The sequence below is a fragment of the Apteryx mantelli genome, chromosome 22 (assembly GCF_036417845.1).
Source record: "Apteryx mantelli isolate bAptMan1 chromosome 22, bAptMan1.hap1, whole genome shotgun sequence".
Lineage (NCBI taxonomy): Eukaryota > Metazoa > Chordata > Aves > Apterygiformes > Apterygidae > Apteryx > Apteryx mantelli.
Window position 1 is genome coordinate 11,621,841 of NC_089999.1, and position 14,537 is coordinate 11,636,377.

The following is a 14,537-nucleotide window of genomic DNA, read 5'->3' on the forward strand; positions in this document are numbered from 1 at the left end:
TATAAAATCTTCCATAAGGCCTAGTCCTTTTCATTCAGAAATCGAATGCTAACAAATTATTGAAAACTTCCTTCTAAAATGTACTGCTCAGTTCTAATATTTATGGTATAAAGGAAACTTGAAAGCATCTGTTCTGCAGAGAAGTAGCTATTAAAATACACTTAACCAGTGAGAACTGTCCCTGAATTCAGAGTCAGAACTTTGCTCAGTGGCCTTGCAGGAGTTAAATGAGCAGGGATGATTCCAAGGAAGTGGTGGGAAGGCATTTCCTTATTTCTTTTGATTATAAGGAAATAGTAATTTCTTTCGTTAAAAGGTCTTCAAATAATCCGTACACACAAACAGCCAGCTTGACTTCATCTATGGATTTGAAGTACAGTGTTAAGAAAAGTTACTGGGTTAATTTTATCATGTTGTTTCTTGGGGTGGATTGTTTAATTTATATTTATTGTTATTAATTAAACAAAGTTCTGCATAGACAATTTCAAAATTTTGTATAATGGATGTGAAAACTTGGGAACTCTTACACCAGTGTAATCATGTAATAACACCTCATGTAATTTCTCAGGCTTTGTGTTTGAGGTATTTTGTTTGGATTCAGCATTGCTCCTGCAATCTTTTCTTCACCAATAATGTATGCATCTTTATTATTGTATTAAGTAGCTAATTAAATCTGGTCAGGTTAACCTTTCTTGATGATTAGAAGTAGGCATCTCATCTTCTGAAAAAGCTAATCATTTTGGGTAGAACATCTTGTTCTTGTTTGATTAATTATTTTTGTTTACATTCACACAGCATTAATCACTTGAAGCAGACATCTTTTAGGAAAAAGGGGGAGAGCCCATAGCAGGTTTTCAAATGCCGTATTTGTGAGTTATAAAGGAGGATGCATTTGCCTCCATTCCTCTCTATCAGCAAAACAGGAAGACATTTTGAATTCATAAACCAGAATAAAAGCTGTATCTTCTAAATGTTACTAAACAAAGAACTATAATTTGTTTTCAGATAACTTTTAATAGCAAGTCCTCCTGGCTGATTTGTTGAGCTGGAGTCTTGTTCCTTTGCTGAAAATGCCTCAGCAGCTGCAATGCAGTTTTTTCCCTTTTTAATTATTGCTGTTATTAATTTATATAACTCTATACTCTTATAACTACCTATGTTGTGAATTCTGACATAAAGGTTGAGACTGAAAGGAGAGACAGCAAAGCAGCTTCTTTGGAATATCTCTGTGCTCCTTGCGCCTCGTGTCTGAGCGCTGGGAGGTTGTGCTCTTCTGCTGCGTCTCTGGACGGACTCCAGAACTCAGTCAAAGGCTGTTCATATTGAAGACCATTTTACTTTGATCATGAAATACTGTGATAGTCATAAACTATTACTTCTCAGGAACAAAATTCTGTGGTTATAAGAGAACTGTTAGCTCAGTGCTATACGGTCCAGAAAGCAGATAGGATGCTAGAAATTATTAGAAAAGAAATAGAGGGAAAAAAACACAAGAAACACTTTGATACCAGTATAAATCCATCATGTATCTGCATCTTGAATGCTGTGTGGGCTGCGTGTCTTAGAAAGGATATGTTAAAACAGGAAAAGCTGCAGAGAAAGGCAACAAATACGATCCAAGCTACGACAGCTATGGAGGTTGTAACCATATTCACATGTGTATGCATCATAGTATTTCTTCTCCAAAAAGATGTGAAGTCAATTAAAGCTATAATTTCTGTGCAATTCCTTTTCTGATTAAAATTGCCTTCTGTAAGTGATTTGATTATATATAAATGTATATATGTATATTATGGTTATCAGTCTTTATAGTTAAAATAAGGCTTTTCTCATTGGAGAGAGGAAGGGAATACATGCAAGTTCAGATTCCTAATACTCTTCCACTAGCTCTTCCCTGTTCTTTTTTTTTTTTTCCCCCCTGTAAGTGCATTTGTGGATGCATTTTGCTTTTTCATTTGTTTTCCTTATCTTGAACTCTCTCTCAAACCCTCCAATTTTCCTATTTTTAGCTAGACCTGATTATACACATTTTTCTCTCCATCCATTTTTACCATTTTTTTTCTCAGCATTTGTTGGTGTCTCTCTTTCACACGTACCCTCCTCTGAGTGTATTGAATTTCAACTCAGACGGAGAGACTGAACAGGGATTTGGGCTTTGGCCTTTTTCCTGATAGTGGGAAACAAGGTAAAAACTAGCTTAAAGTCATGGCAGGGGGCAGGGTGTCTCTTAACTGGCCTGCAACATGAGGAAGACTGAGAGAAGATAAATTCCTGTTTAGCAAACTTAACTTTCCCTAAAAATTCAAGCTCCATCCTTCCAGCTGGAAACAAGCTAATATAATGGGTTGTTACAAGCTGTTAAAATTTGAGGCAGAGGAGGGGGAATAGGCTGAAGTTATTCTATGAATTTTTCAGTTCTTTGTGGCAGGCTGTTAAAATAAAGCAACAATATAAAAGATGAACTATATACAATTTTAATGTAAAGCTGTTTGATGTCATCATGATATTTCTTCCTTGATTGTCTAACATTTGTGTACTTTTTAAAAAGTTTTACATTTTTTGGTTCTTTCTGAACATTATGAAAATTGTACTGAGAGGAGTAAATTCATTTGCATAAAATTGACTGCAAAGAGCAATTAGTCCTTCATTAATATGCAAATTTGGTCCAGTGCAAATTCATCTATATATGAGGCTTAAATATGCAAGTCAGTCTTGCTGTGCTAGAAACCCAGATGCTTTTATTTACTTTGAAATTGAGGGATTTGGTTAATGATGTTGTTGACAGGAAAACTTGAATAAATTTGATGATCACCATCTTTCATATTAGACGAGGCCCACAGAAAAAAATTACCAAGTAAAATACCAATTTTATTTGGTAATTTCCTATTACCAATCTAGTAATAAAATGTAAGATACAAAGTAATAGAGTTAGATTTCCTAATGTAGTTATCCTGAGACTTAAACTGTTCCCCAAAGATAGAACCATTTTTCTTAAACTTTGTTTTTCCAGAGGGTAAAGACATCTACATAAGCTGTATGAATAACATACTGCCTAGAGATTTAATATTGGGAAGTTAGCTCTGTTGCTTGTTTCATTTGGAGAGAGTATATAAGCCTGGGAATTAAAAAGCAGGAGCTTTGGAAATGGCTGTCATCAGCATCTTCCATTAAATATCTGTGTAGTCTTTTCCAGATTTAGTGTTGAGGCCTTTGCTCTGAATCTATGGACCAGCCTGGAAGCTGTTTGAACCCGTGGCCAATTATATGTGAATCACCTAAGCTAATTAATAAACATTCTTTTATATATTTTTAAATGTTTACAACATGAGCAACACAACTAACTTTCTTCTCTTGCTCTACATGGAGTGGCTCAGAGAAGTGGGATTTTCTCTTTCCCACATACCTAAGATGTGATGAGTCTTGCCCGTCTCCTCCTCCCCTTGCCCCTGCCCCAGTGTGCCGTGGCTTTTTCGGCACATCCAGGATTTCCCTGGTTTCCTCCATTAATGCCGCAGCAGGCATCGCCCATTGGAGTCCCGTGAGGACAGGGCTCCCTTTGCAATTGCTACGGGGATGCTACGGAGGAATACAAACTGTTCCTCCTAGCTTTCCTTCCATCGCCTTCCTCTGTAGTTCTCCCAAACCTAAATTTAGCCTTGGGATAAGCAACCTGGTCTTTCACTTCAATGATGCCCACTTGTGCCAGGATTAAATTTGGTCCTCCCTCTTGCCTGCCTCAGACACGGACACTTTTAAAATAGCAGAGAAACGTACCTTAAATGGACCGGGCTCTATGGCAATTTGTAAAGCTCTAGTTGTAAGTACTCGAAGACAAGTTAATAGATTATGCAGTTCGATACCTATGACTTCTTGGCACAGTGGTTTGGGGTATAAATCCTCACAGTGGTGAACAGTTAGTTTCTAAATCGTTGATGTGCTGAACTAGGTAAAAAAGTCTTTAGATTGGTGTTAAGGAAAGACAAAATGTAACGAGACATTAAAATTGTTGTGCTTGCTTACCACATAGTTTAGTCTTGCAGGTGAACCCAAAAGCAGAGAAATAGAGAAAGTTGAGTATTCATGGGGGTTTCTGTTAGGGTTGCGTATGGTCTGGTTATTGTGTAAGCTAATCTGTCCTTTCCTCCCATCAGAAATAAGGCACTGACAGCTGTCGGAGGGTATAGTATGGAAGGTATTATTTGCAGTACTTAATAGTTCAGGAGATGATAAACTGATTAAAAGGTGAAACTTTAAAACATACAACATCTTCTGAAATTTAAATTATCTCTGCCTATTAGAATACATTTAGAATACAGTTTCTAGTACTGTTCAGCAGCGTCCACAGCAATCTTGGCTTTCTGATCTAGCTCCCAGAAGAAGGAAAATAGCAATTTTCAAAGTCTCAGAATATACAAAGAATAGGCATCTCAGTGTGACCTGATGTTGTCTCCTACCAACTTTATAATCTTTATAGTCTAGATTAATAAACACCTCAGCCTTGGAGTTTATTAGTCCAAAATGTATTTATTACCTCATAAATTAAACCCCCCTCCAGTTATCATCTAATTAAACTGCAGTACTATGCATGCTATCTTCGAGGATGTATTAATAACAAAATTATGTCATGAAAGAGTAATTACATACTTTGTGCTTTCTTTTCTTTACATCTTTTTCAGAGTCTGTGTGATGGGCTGGGTACACAATGCTCCATTGTTTTGAGCTCCTCCAAACTCTGTAAGTATTCAAGGATAAGCTGATTTTTCTTCCTCTTAGTAAAAAAGAGAGAAAAGTTTGTGCATTTTTATACTTGGGCAAGTGAAGAACCAATACTGCTGGCTAGGCACAGGCAGTTATGAAATGTGATTGTGCCAGTAATTTTAGCTCATGTTTTCTCCTCATTCTTTGGGGAGATTTCTCATAGGAATAAAACCCTACTTACAGGATTTTTTTAAGCCAGTTCTTACTGGAGTTGCCAAAAAGAACTGGAGAAGACCAGTTTATTTGCAGGAGGATATTAATTTACTGGTGGTGTAGATTTGAAAAAAGAAGATACAGTCTTATAGCCTTTCCTCAGGGGAGCAATTTACTTACAATTTTTTCAGAGTTAAGTGTGCTTACTATGTTCTAACTCATATATGGCTTATCATATTCATATATTGTTTTTCATATTTTGGTTTGTCTGTGTTTGTGCTTTGTCAAAGTTGTCTTCCCAGCCTCTTCTAATACACCGGATGGTCATATATTCACAATACCACTTTTGCTCAGTTTTTTCCCCACTTATTACAAAACAAGGTATTCGGAGTCCCAGCTAGTGTTCCTCTACAATGAAAGTGATTACACAAGAGGCAAAACAGCAGTGAACCAGGACCTGTTTGCACATACCTTCCATGTATTCTTTAAGTACCCCTTTTATCCCTCCAGTTCAAGTACATCCGTTGAGTAATAATGCAAGCATGCGATTAGTGTTGACATAGGCTCCTGCTCTGCCTCACAGAACTGGATTTTTATTCTCTGTTATCCTTCCAGATGCTGTAATCCAGAAGTTAGTGTTTTCAGGATCCATATGTGAGTGGAATGTCCTGCTCTGTGGCTGCCATATTCTCTTGTCGTTTGTACAGCCTTTTGCTTGTCTTCATTACGAACAGTGACTGTGGCTATGCAGTCATCTGTATTTAGAGGTAACGCAATGACAGTTTCCATCAGTTTCTCTCCTGAATCTATTAGGTCTTTCCATCAAGAAAAGTGTTTTGCCTTTCCCCTAGGTTTTTGGTCTGCAAGTTCTATAAGGTTTGCAACCTTATTGGAATTACATTGCAAAGTTACGCATTTGTGAAATATGCTAATATTCAGCATGTGCCTAGTACTTTACAAACATCAATCAATCTTCCAGAAAATTATTTATTTAATATAAGACCTGTCCTGACTAAACATCCTGAAACTTTTGATATCTAGGTAAGTAGAACCCCATTTTATACTGGTCAGATAATAGAATTTTTATTTTTCTCTAATAAGACATTAAGTAGTGCTGATTCACTTAATACATAGGGATTTGAATCAACCTCCAGCTAGAACTCCATCTCCACTTCTAAACTGCCATTGCAACTTAATGCTTGGCTTGCATTTTGCAAGCATTGTGGGACCATGCTTTCAAGCTTTCCACATTTGTATGCTTTTCTATTTCGGTGCAGAATCCTGCAAGACTTATGTGAAAAGAAAGACCTATTGTTTCTGAAAGCAGATAGTATTTCTAGTACTTAATGCCTTCTAAAACTGGTTGGTTTTCAGTATCTAAGGAATAAAAGTGACTCAAAGGCTTTAGCTTCCTGAGCATATGAAAGCTAAGGACTTTAGAGGAAACATAGACATCTTATTCAGCAGTTGTTACAGTACTTTCCATTCTGACATAGTGATGGGTAGTCAGCCTCTTCTGAGACAAATATGAATCAGCCTGCAAAGACAATAAACATAGCTATAGTTATTACTTTCCTGCATGTTATTGTAAAGTTTCAGACTTCACACTCTGTGGTATGTGTGACTTCGAGGAGGCTGCAGAACAAGTCACAAAGATAGACTCATTTCTGCATTTCCAATACATTTTAATAAGATACTATTTGCTTTAACCCATAATTTTCATACACAAGCAATCCCAGTGATTTAAATCAGACAGTTTACATGAATGAGTATTAATTTCAAAAATAAAGAATGCATGACTAGCTTCTCTGTTTTTGTGAATAGAAAAATATTTGCAAAATACAAAACAAAGCATAATTATTGTATGAAACAAAGTATATATTACAAAATTTCAAATTACTTTGTCAGCCTAATGTCAAGGAATTTACCTCTTGAGACTGAACAGTCCTGTGCTTGGTTCTCATTGTCTTTCGTAAATTGGTGTCTGATACCACTTGGCCAGATGGAACTAAGCATTCTTTCCATTGTATTAAATGCAAACATCTGTAAAGAATCATTATATTTATGAGATATTGCTTGAACATACTTTTTTATTGCTCAGGATTTATTACTGGTTTGTCAAACCTGCTGATTTCAAAACTTTTGGCAGTCTTATGTTTCTTGTGGCTATTAGTGCAAAATGGTAGTTATTGTGCCCACAGAACTGTGGAATGGATAAAGGTAGAGTCCTGCATATGCTATCACATGAAAGTATTTGTCATTGACGTCTAATTTGCTAAGTTTCAAATTAAACATTTTTCTTATGTATTTCCCAATGCAAATAAGTTCATTACAGAACACTCCCAGAGAAGATGATGCATGTTGTTAAACAATTCTATGAGATAAAACGTACAGAAGGGTAGTATTATAGGCTGAATATGTTTTATCTAATTTACAGTACAAAGGCATGAATTCTGAAGATGAATTCTGGGAATTCAGGGAATAAAAGGCATTTTGCTTGTTTTTTTTTAAGTAATCTCTTTATTGTTCTCCTTTTTTCTTCTTGTCCTCCTCTGGATTTTGCAGAAATTTTTTTGAGTCTCTAAATTCTCCACTTAAGAAATATATTATGGCTGAAGGTCGAAGGAAGAAGACATTAAACCTTTGCCCACTTATGGCAATTACTCTGGAGACAACCACTGCTTGGAAAACAAGTATTATGAGCTACCTGTAAGTTCTGATTCACCTAATAAATAAGGAGCCAGAGATACTTCTGAACTCACAAATGAATTTTTTTTCACAATGTAATGATTGAGCTCATTACCTGCTGCTCTTTTAAATGTAAAGCAAAGAGTGAAGTGCTCATATATTCTGTGTATAACAGCTGACATGTTTTCTGCATTCCTCTATTTGCCTAAAAAGTCATGGATAATCAATTTAATTTGATGTGCAAAATATAATGCATGGATGAATTCTGATACATAGCTCTTGCCATGTCTCTGCTGTTATGAGAAGCAAAGACTACCAGAAAAGAAACAGTCATGAAATTCTTCCCGATAATTTTGCCATCAGTTTTTCTCCAATAATATATTTGTAGGTGGATTCTACAGATGTTTTTTCCCCCTGAGTGGCTGGTACTATATATGAGTTATGTTTCTCACTGTCCTTGCTGTATTAGTAATCAAACCTATCCTATCATTTCAGATGTTCAGTCACTATATTCTAACTAAGAAAAGCTAACTTGAAACATTTACTTTTCAAACCTTTTTTATTATTTAATTGTATGCTTAAAATAATAATAAAAATTTCCTACATATGTTACAAATAACTCGCCATGTTATTACTGTTGTGATACAGAACAGGCAGGAGCCAGCAGCACAGAGAGACAGATGTGATTGTAACAGAGGTTAATGTTTTATAAGTAATAGCTTGGGTGTAGTGAGACTTATGGTCTTAATTAACTCTTTGAATGTTTTTCAGCACAACCAAAGTAAATAATTTTAAAATCTAATTTACTTGTCCTTACGCTATCAGTTTACTTTTTGTCTTGCTGCTTTTGGATGAATAAAACTAGTCAGTTTTACTTAGATTTTAGAGAATTTCACACAGAATAGAGTATCTATTCTTTCAGCAAGTGGGGCTTAGTTTAGTTCTGTATTTGTGTTCCTTTCTTGGAAATCCGTACGTTAGCCAGAATAGCCATCAGCATTAGGTAGACTGGCAAAATCTGGTCATTGTATTTCAGATAGTTGATGTCCTTTTGCTGGAAAGAAACAGCTGGATATTTTCTGTCATAATGTGACCAATCCACCTCTGTTGTTGTCATTTTAATTGCTGTGGCTGTTTTTTTAAGTCCTCTACAGAAGGTCTTTGTAGTGACAAGCGAACGGTTTACGCTTCATAAGCAAACATAAAGAAAGCTGCTGCTAATTGGAGAGGGAGTAATGCAGTTATGATTCCATCAACATTTAAGTTACATTGTTAAAGGACACATTTTGGTTGTGTTTATGTTGCCATATAAAATTCTACCCAGGATGAATTTGGCAGGGAAGATTTTATAATAGAAAAGACTAATTCCAGGATTATGGGGAATGGAGGGAGGAAAGGGAAAGAAGTGAAAATTTTCTAATCCATGTATATAATATTAAAGATCAGCATATTATTACTCTTTTTGTTTCCTATGATAACTGTTATTTAACTGCTGACTTGTAGTGTAGCTTGTCTTATGAAAGTGGAAAGACCTTGTCACAGCCCCCAAAAGCTCGCTTTACCCTGCCCTGAAGAACTGTAGCTGCAATGATTCATGCTGAAGAGGACTCTTGAAAGTCACCAGTGGTGTCCTTTAATTTCCTGAAGGGAAGAGGCCATTTTTCAGTAATTTACTCTTTTGTTTTTTTCCCTAGAGATTCTGCATGTTGTATCTGTATCTGTTCACCTCCCAGCTTCTGAAAGTCTGAAGGACTTTGTTTTAAAATTTCCTCTTTTCCATACATTACATTTCCATAGAATATTTGGCTGTGGATGAATAGTTTTACAGCTACATGCCCAAACTTGTTTCGTCTAAATGCTATTTTTTTTCCCTATTTGCATCTTTTTTCTCAGGTGACAACATTTTTGAAGCCTCATTCTAAATAGTCTTGCAGCGACCAAAGATGCTTCCTTTCCCAGTTCACTGGCTAGTTTGCCTGTTTTTCAATGATACAATTTGTTAGTATCTGAATAAGGAAATTGTATGTTTATTTACATGGAAAGAATCATAGAAATGACAGGGTTCCCCTCCCCAAGCACTCACTGTGTAATTGCTGAAGACATTCCAAGCCACCCTAACGAAGTGTACTGTCTGCCAGTCATTATGCTCTCCTTGGAAGACCATCTGTTGCACTTCAAATATGTAAAGGTCTGCCATCATTTATTGCACCAAACAAATCAGTTTCTTTGTCTGACATGTCGTAACTCGTGAGTGGGGACTAAAGGTAGTTTCAGTTGCAAAGTACAGAATATTCTCTTTTGTTGCACTGTAAATGGAAGGTAGTCATTACTCACCTCAAATTTCAAAAGACAAACATACTGATTAATTGTCAATGCTATTGAGTAATATCAATTCATTTGGCAGCATATTGTCGATAACAGAAAATTCTGGAATATATTTTCTCTTAAGTCAGCCATAAGTACATTGTAAGATTTTTGCTTCCAGTAAATGAACCTTTCCTTTGTGTTGATATCCCAGATTTGATATATAGTGATACTTGAATTAAAATGATTTTAACTAAATTATCTTTTTCTTTAATTAGATTAGTTTTATCTGAAGCTAGTAATTTAAAGAAACTTTCTGTGTCTTTTGGTAGTAAATAGATTTAGCAGCTAGAAATACTAGAAAGTTTCTTTAGATAAGCATGTGTCCTTTACAAGGTTGTAATACTTGATTGTATAGTCTTCATTTATATTAATTAATTAGAATCTTTTCCATGAGGAAAAGGTGCAAGATCAGGCATGAAACAATGATTTGGGTTTTGTTCTTTTTTTGTTTTTTTCCTGCTGTGGATTTAAATAGCTTGCACAGTCGTTCATCTCAGATTGGAGAAAATAGATGTAATATTTTCAGGGCAGAAAAGTTCTGTTCAGAGATTTCCAAGCAGAGAAATGCACAAATTTTCTGTCTGATCAGGGAGCGGTCCTATCTTTTTCCCTTTTCCTTACTGCATAGCAGCTAATGTTCCGGTCAGAAGTAATAATATGTTAGATCTTGAATGTCAGTAGCCCCAGAGATCCTGACAAGACTATTCATGTGCATTCATACGTCTTAACCAAAGCTGACACTAAAGAGAGCAGGAATTCTCATATTCCTCTTTTTATTGCCATGTATTAAACTCAAATCTTCTGTTAGAGACCTGTTAAAAACGACATACTCACCATTTGAAAAAGGCTTTCTTGCAATATCTAAACAAAGCAGCTGAACACCAGTATGGCACAGAGCAGATTCTTCCATAAAAACTCAGTGCAAATCTAAATTATGTAGATAATCTAAATCATCACCACAATTATGGTCACCTTAAAAATGTGTTAAGATAAATACTAATGAGAAAAAAACAACAGTCCCTCTAATCTTATGGTCATCCTATGGGAGTTTTGTTATTGTTATTTTTAATTGTAAAGTAAGTGGTCTTCTAATTTCTTGAAACTATATGGCTTGTCCTTATAGGAATACTTGGATTCCAGTAACTTGAGCTACTTGTTTACCAAAAAACACACATTGTGTAAATATTCTGCTGCACCTTTTTTGCTTGACATATTTATACACATGCTTGTAGCATTATGTATAGTACATGTTTTGGTAACTTTGCAGCGACTTGATCATATTGTTAAAGCTTGATAGACATTTCTTTACAGTGATGATATTTTTAATCTTTTTAAAAATGGTTTGGTAGTAGTGACTAATGCCAACTAGGTGGCTCTGGGCATCTAGCCATTTTTAGGTAGTTTAATTTGCTAAAAATTATCTTTCTTCCCACCCAAATCCCCTTGAAACCATTTGGAGAAGAGAACTGTCGAACAGTTGCCAATAATAAGTCCTGCTGAGACCTCTATATCCTCCTGATAGAACTGCCTGTGCCAACTGGAGACTGACTGGCATGAATTTGAACTCTATACTACTTGATATATTTGCTTCACATGAACCAATTACAATAATTACCACCTTTGTAGCTGAAGTTTAAGCATTCAGTCTGTACTTCATACCTCAGGTTGCTGGCAGTATGTTCAATCCTATAATCTCAATTTTTGTCAAACTAATAAAGTAGAAAATAAATACTTTGAAAAATTAGGAGAGTCTCTGATTGGAAATCAAAGGCTAAGCAATGTCATTGTTCTTCATGAACTATTGTCCTTAAGCTGAATTTCTTCCTTTTTAGTCTTTACTTCTAAAAGGTGTCATTTTCTTTTAAGTTTGTCCATAGAGAGATTCAGTAGGAGATGCTGTAGTCTATTGATTTTTCATATTCAACAGGGGTTTATCTTTTAATGTGAATGAAAAAGCAATAAAAACAAGAATAGTTTAGAAATGCAAACTATATATAAAGTCCTCCCTTTTGTGTTGGTGTTTTTCAAAATATCATTATTCCTGTCAAAAGTAATACTTTTGCCTAAAGGGGAAAATTGTCTATCCCTTACTATTCTTGGCTAGATATTTGGATGACTGTGACTATGTAAAAGTGTGAGGATGTGATACCAAGACAAGTGACTACAGTGTTAACTGCCCAGTTCCTTCCAATTCCATTGGTTTAAATCTGATGCAATGCTGATCATCTCACCCCCACCCCCACTATTATCTTCTTTCCAAAGACTAGTTAATTTTTAAATTGGATCAGTAGCATTTTCTTAACTGGTAAAGTTTATATTACACAAAGATGAACCTAAGAACGAGCACAAACTTATCTTACTGTTCCTTTCCTAATATGAATGCACTGCATAGTGTATATACTAACATTTATGTTAAAATTTCTTCATGCAGTTTCCCTCTAGGGAGAAGAAGAGAGAAGGAAAAGGCTGCATGTGACAGATGCTAATTATGCAGCTTAATGCACTTCTGGAAGTTGCAGTGATGAAAACTATATAAGAACGTATGTAGAAAATAGCGTATTTTCAATGCTGTTTTTTTCACAATCGTTTTTTATCTGCCTCCTCCCTCTTTTTTAAGGAGACTTTATTTCCCAAATAGCACCTGCAGTAACCAAAGGCAAGCTATGTCACAAGATCCAAAATTTGTCATACAGGGATATGGTTATTATCCAGCATGTCTTAACGTTATTTAGTACTGTTAGTGTAACGAGGGAAGTTGGTGACTTGAAGGTTCTGTACTTCAGATACAACACAGGAAGGGAATGACTTAAAAAAATTTCTAGTTGATGTATTAGTTTTGTTTCCTCTTTTGTCAATATTTTCTTGATTGTTTCTCCTGTAATTATGTTTTGGAAAAATGATATTCTACTCTTAACTGTCCTTTGGTCCTTGTGAGTACTTACTACTATTAATATGTAAGCACTAATGAACTGGGCCTCGATAAGCATTTTACAAATAAGTAAACTGAGACACAGAAACTGAGTTCCTCAAAACAGTGCAGTGAATCAGTGCCAAAACCAATGTTTGATGCTAGATTAATCCTCTGATCCAGACATTGAACTGTACTATTTCAGGCAAAAGAAATAGATTCTCAGCTAGTGAAAATTTTGGTGTCATCCTAAAATCAATGGAGAAATGCAAGTTTACATTCGTTATGAGTCTAGCCCACAATGAGTCATCTTACTGGATTTCCATTCCCTCTACCAAATCCCAGTTTTACCAAAGGATACTTCCTCTGTCAGAGGAAAACCATACCAGTTCTTGTGTATTAATGCCGAATGCTGCTTTCTTTTCTTTCCTTCGAAGTGTTGGATTTCTCCTTAGGGAGGTGTGACTTAACAACATTGCCAGCAACTCTCTCTGTGTGCAGAGACACAATCGCTCTAATGACCAAAGTGGAGCATGGAAACTTTGGAGGTCTTTTGTGTGCATCTCAGTGCCCACGGCAGCATGGAGAAGTAGGTTCGGAGGCTGCCGCAGAGCAAATCCTCCTTGCATGGTCCTCATCTCCAGTCACCATGGAGAAAACCATCTGTTCTACTTGGAAAGGGGCTGGGGTTGCACACTGCCCTCCCCCCACATCCCCGCTCCGTCCCCAGCTGCTGTATTTAGATGAGCAGTGAGGGAATGAATCTCCTGCGTTAAAAATACTCTGGTTCTATTTAGATAAAGAGAAAAATCTTGCTTGCCTACACTGTTGTACAAAAATAGTCTTGGTGTGAGTAAATCTTCAAAGTTTGTCTTAGCGAAAATATCTATCCTCCTTTATTGTTTCTACTTATCATATACATTTATTTATAGAGCGTCCTTCTTTCCTCCCACTCTATCAAGACATTTGCAGAAGGTTGCCACGCATCTTGTTCATGGGTCCTGAAATAATTTGCAGGGCCTTTGAAACCTCATCATGTTGCATAGTTGTGATGCAATGTGCTGCTCTTTCATGAGCATATCATATTTTAATGTGAATGTCATGTTAGCTGAGACATTTAAGTGTCTTTCTTTTACTTTAGGTACTTTACAGTGGCTTATATTTCCACTTAATTTTGCAAACAAAAAATTCTGCATGTAATAATGTTAAATTTTACATTCTACATAGAAGATATTGCATTTAGTGCAATAGAAAACTAATATGTAACGAGAGCATTAACAAGATGAGTATACTTTCAAAATATTTCTTAAAAACAGCTTTCACTGTCACTGTATTTCTGTATTTGTATATGTCACTGTAATTATGAATAATCTCAAAGTCCTTCTGCAAATCTGTACACATAGTAACAGAGGAACCACCTACTTCTTCCTCACGAGCTACACTATATATATCTGTACATGAAAACTTGAATTTTGGAGTATGGTTTTGTTCCTCCAGCAGATACGATGTCTGTGGGACTCCTGGAAACACAGGGTCCTGTTCTTAATGCTTGCGTAGCTCTTTAAAAAGGCTCCGAGCTCCCCAGCGCACGGTGCCAACGTGGTATTGAGCGCCGGACTCCGCCAAGGGCTGAAATTCGTAGAAAGCGAGCCAAGATAAGAGT

General features: G+C 36.0%; 1 long non-coding RNA gene across 4 annotated transcripts in view; it reads left to right on the plus strand.

The window, feature by feature from the left end:
• The window catches only part of LOC106500341 (uncharacterized), a 28,772-nt gene extending 14,428 nt beyond the window's left edge, over nt 1-14,344 (plus strand). For 3 of the 4 annotated variants that reach the window (XR_010886184.1, XR_010886183.1, XR_010886186.1), the window contains 4 exons: nt 4,677-4,734; nt 5,527-5,678; nt 7,477-7,620; nt 12,398-14,344. This is a non-coding gene — a long non-coding RNA (uncharacterized lncRNA). The remainder of the gene's footprint in view (nt 1-4,676; nt 4,735-5,526; nt 5,679-7,476; nt 7,621-12,397) is intronic. The other variant, XR_010886185.1, reaches the window with a different exon arrangement.
• The last annotated feature ends 193 nt before the right edge of the window (nt 14,345-14,537 follow it).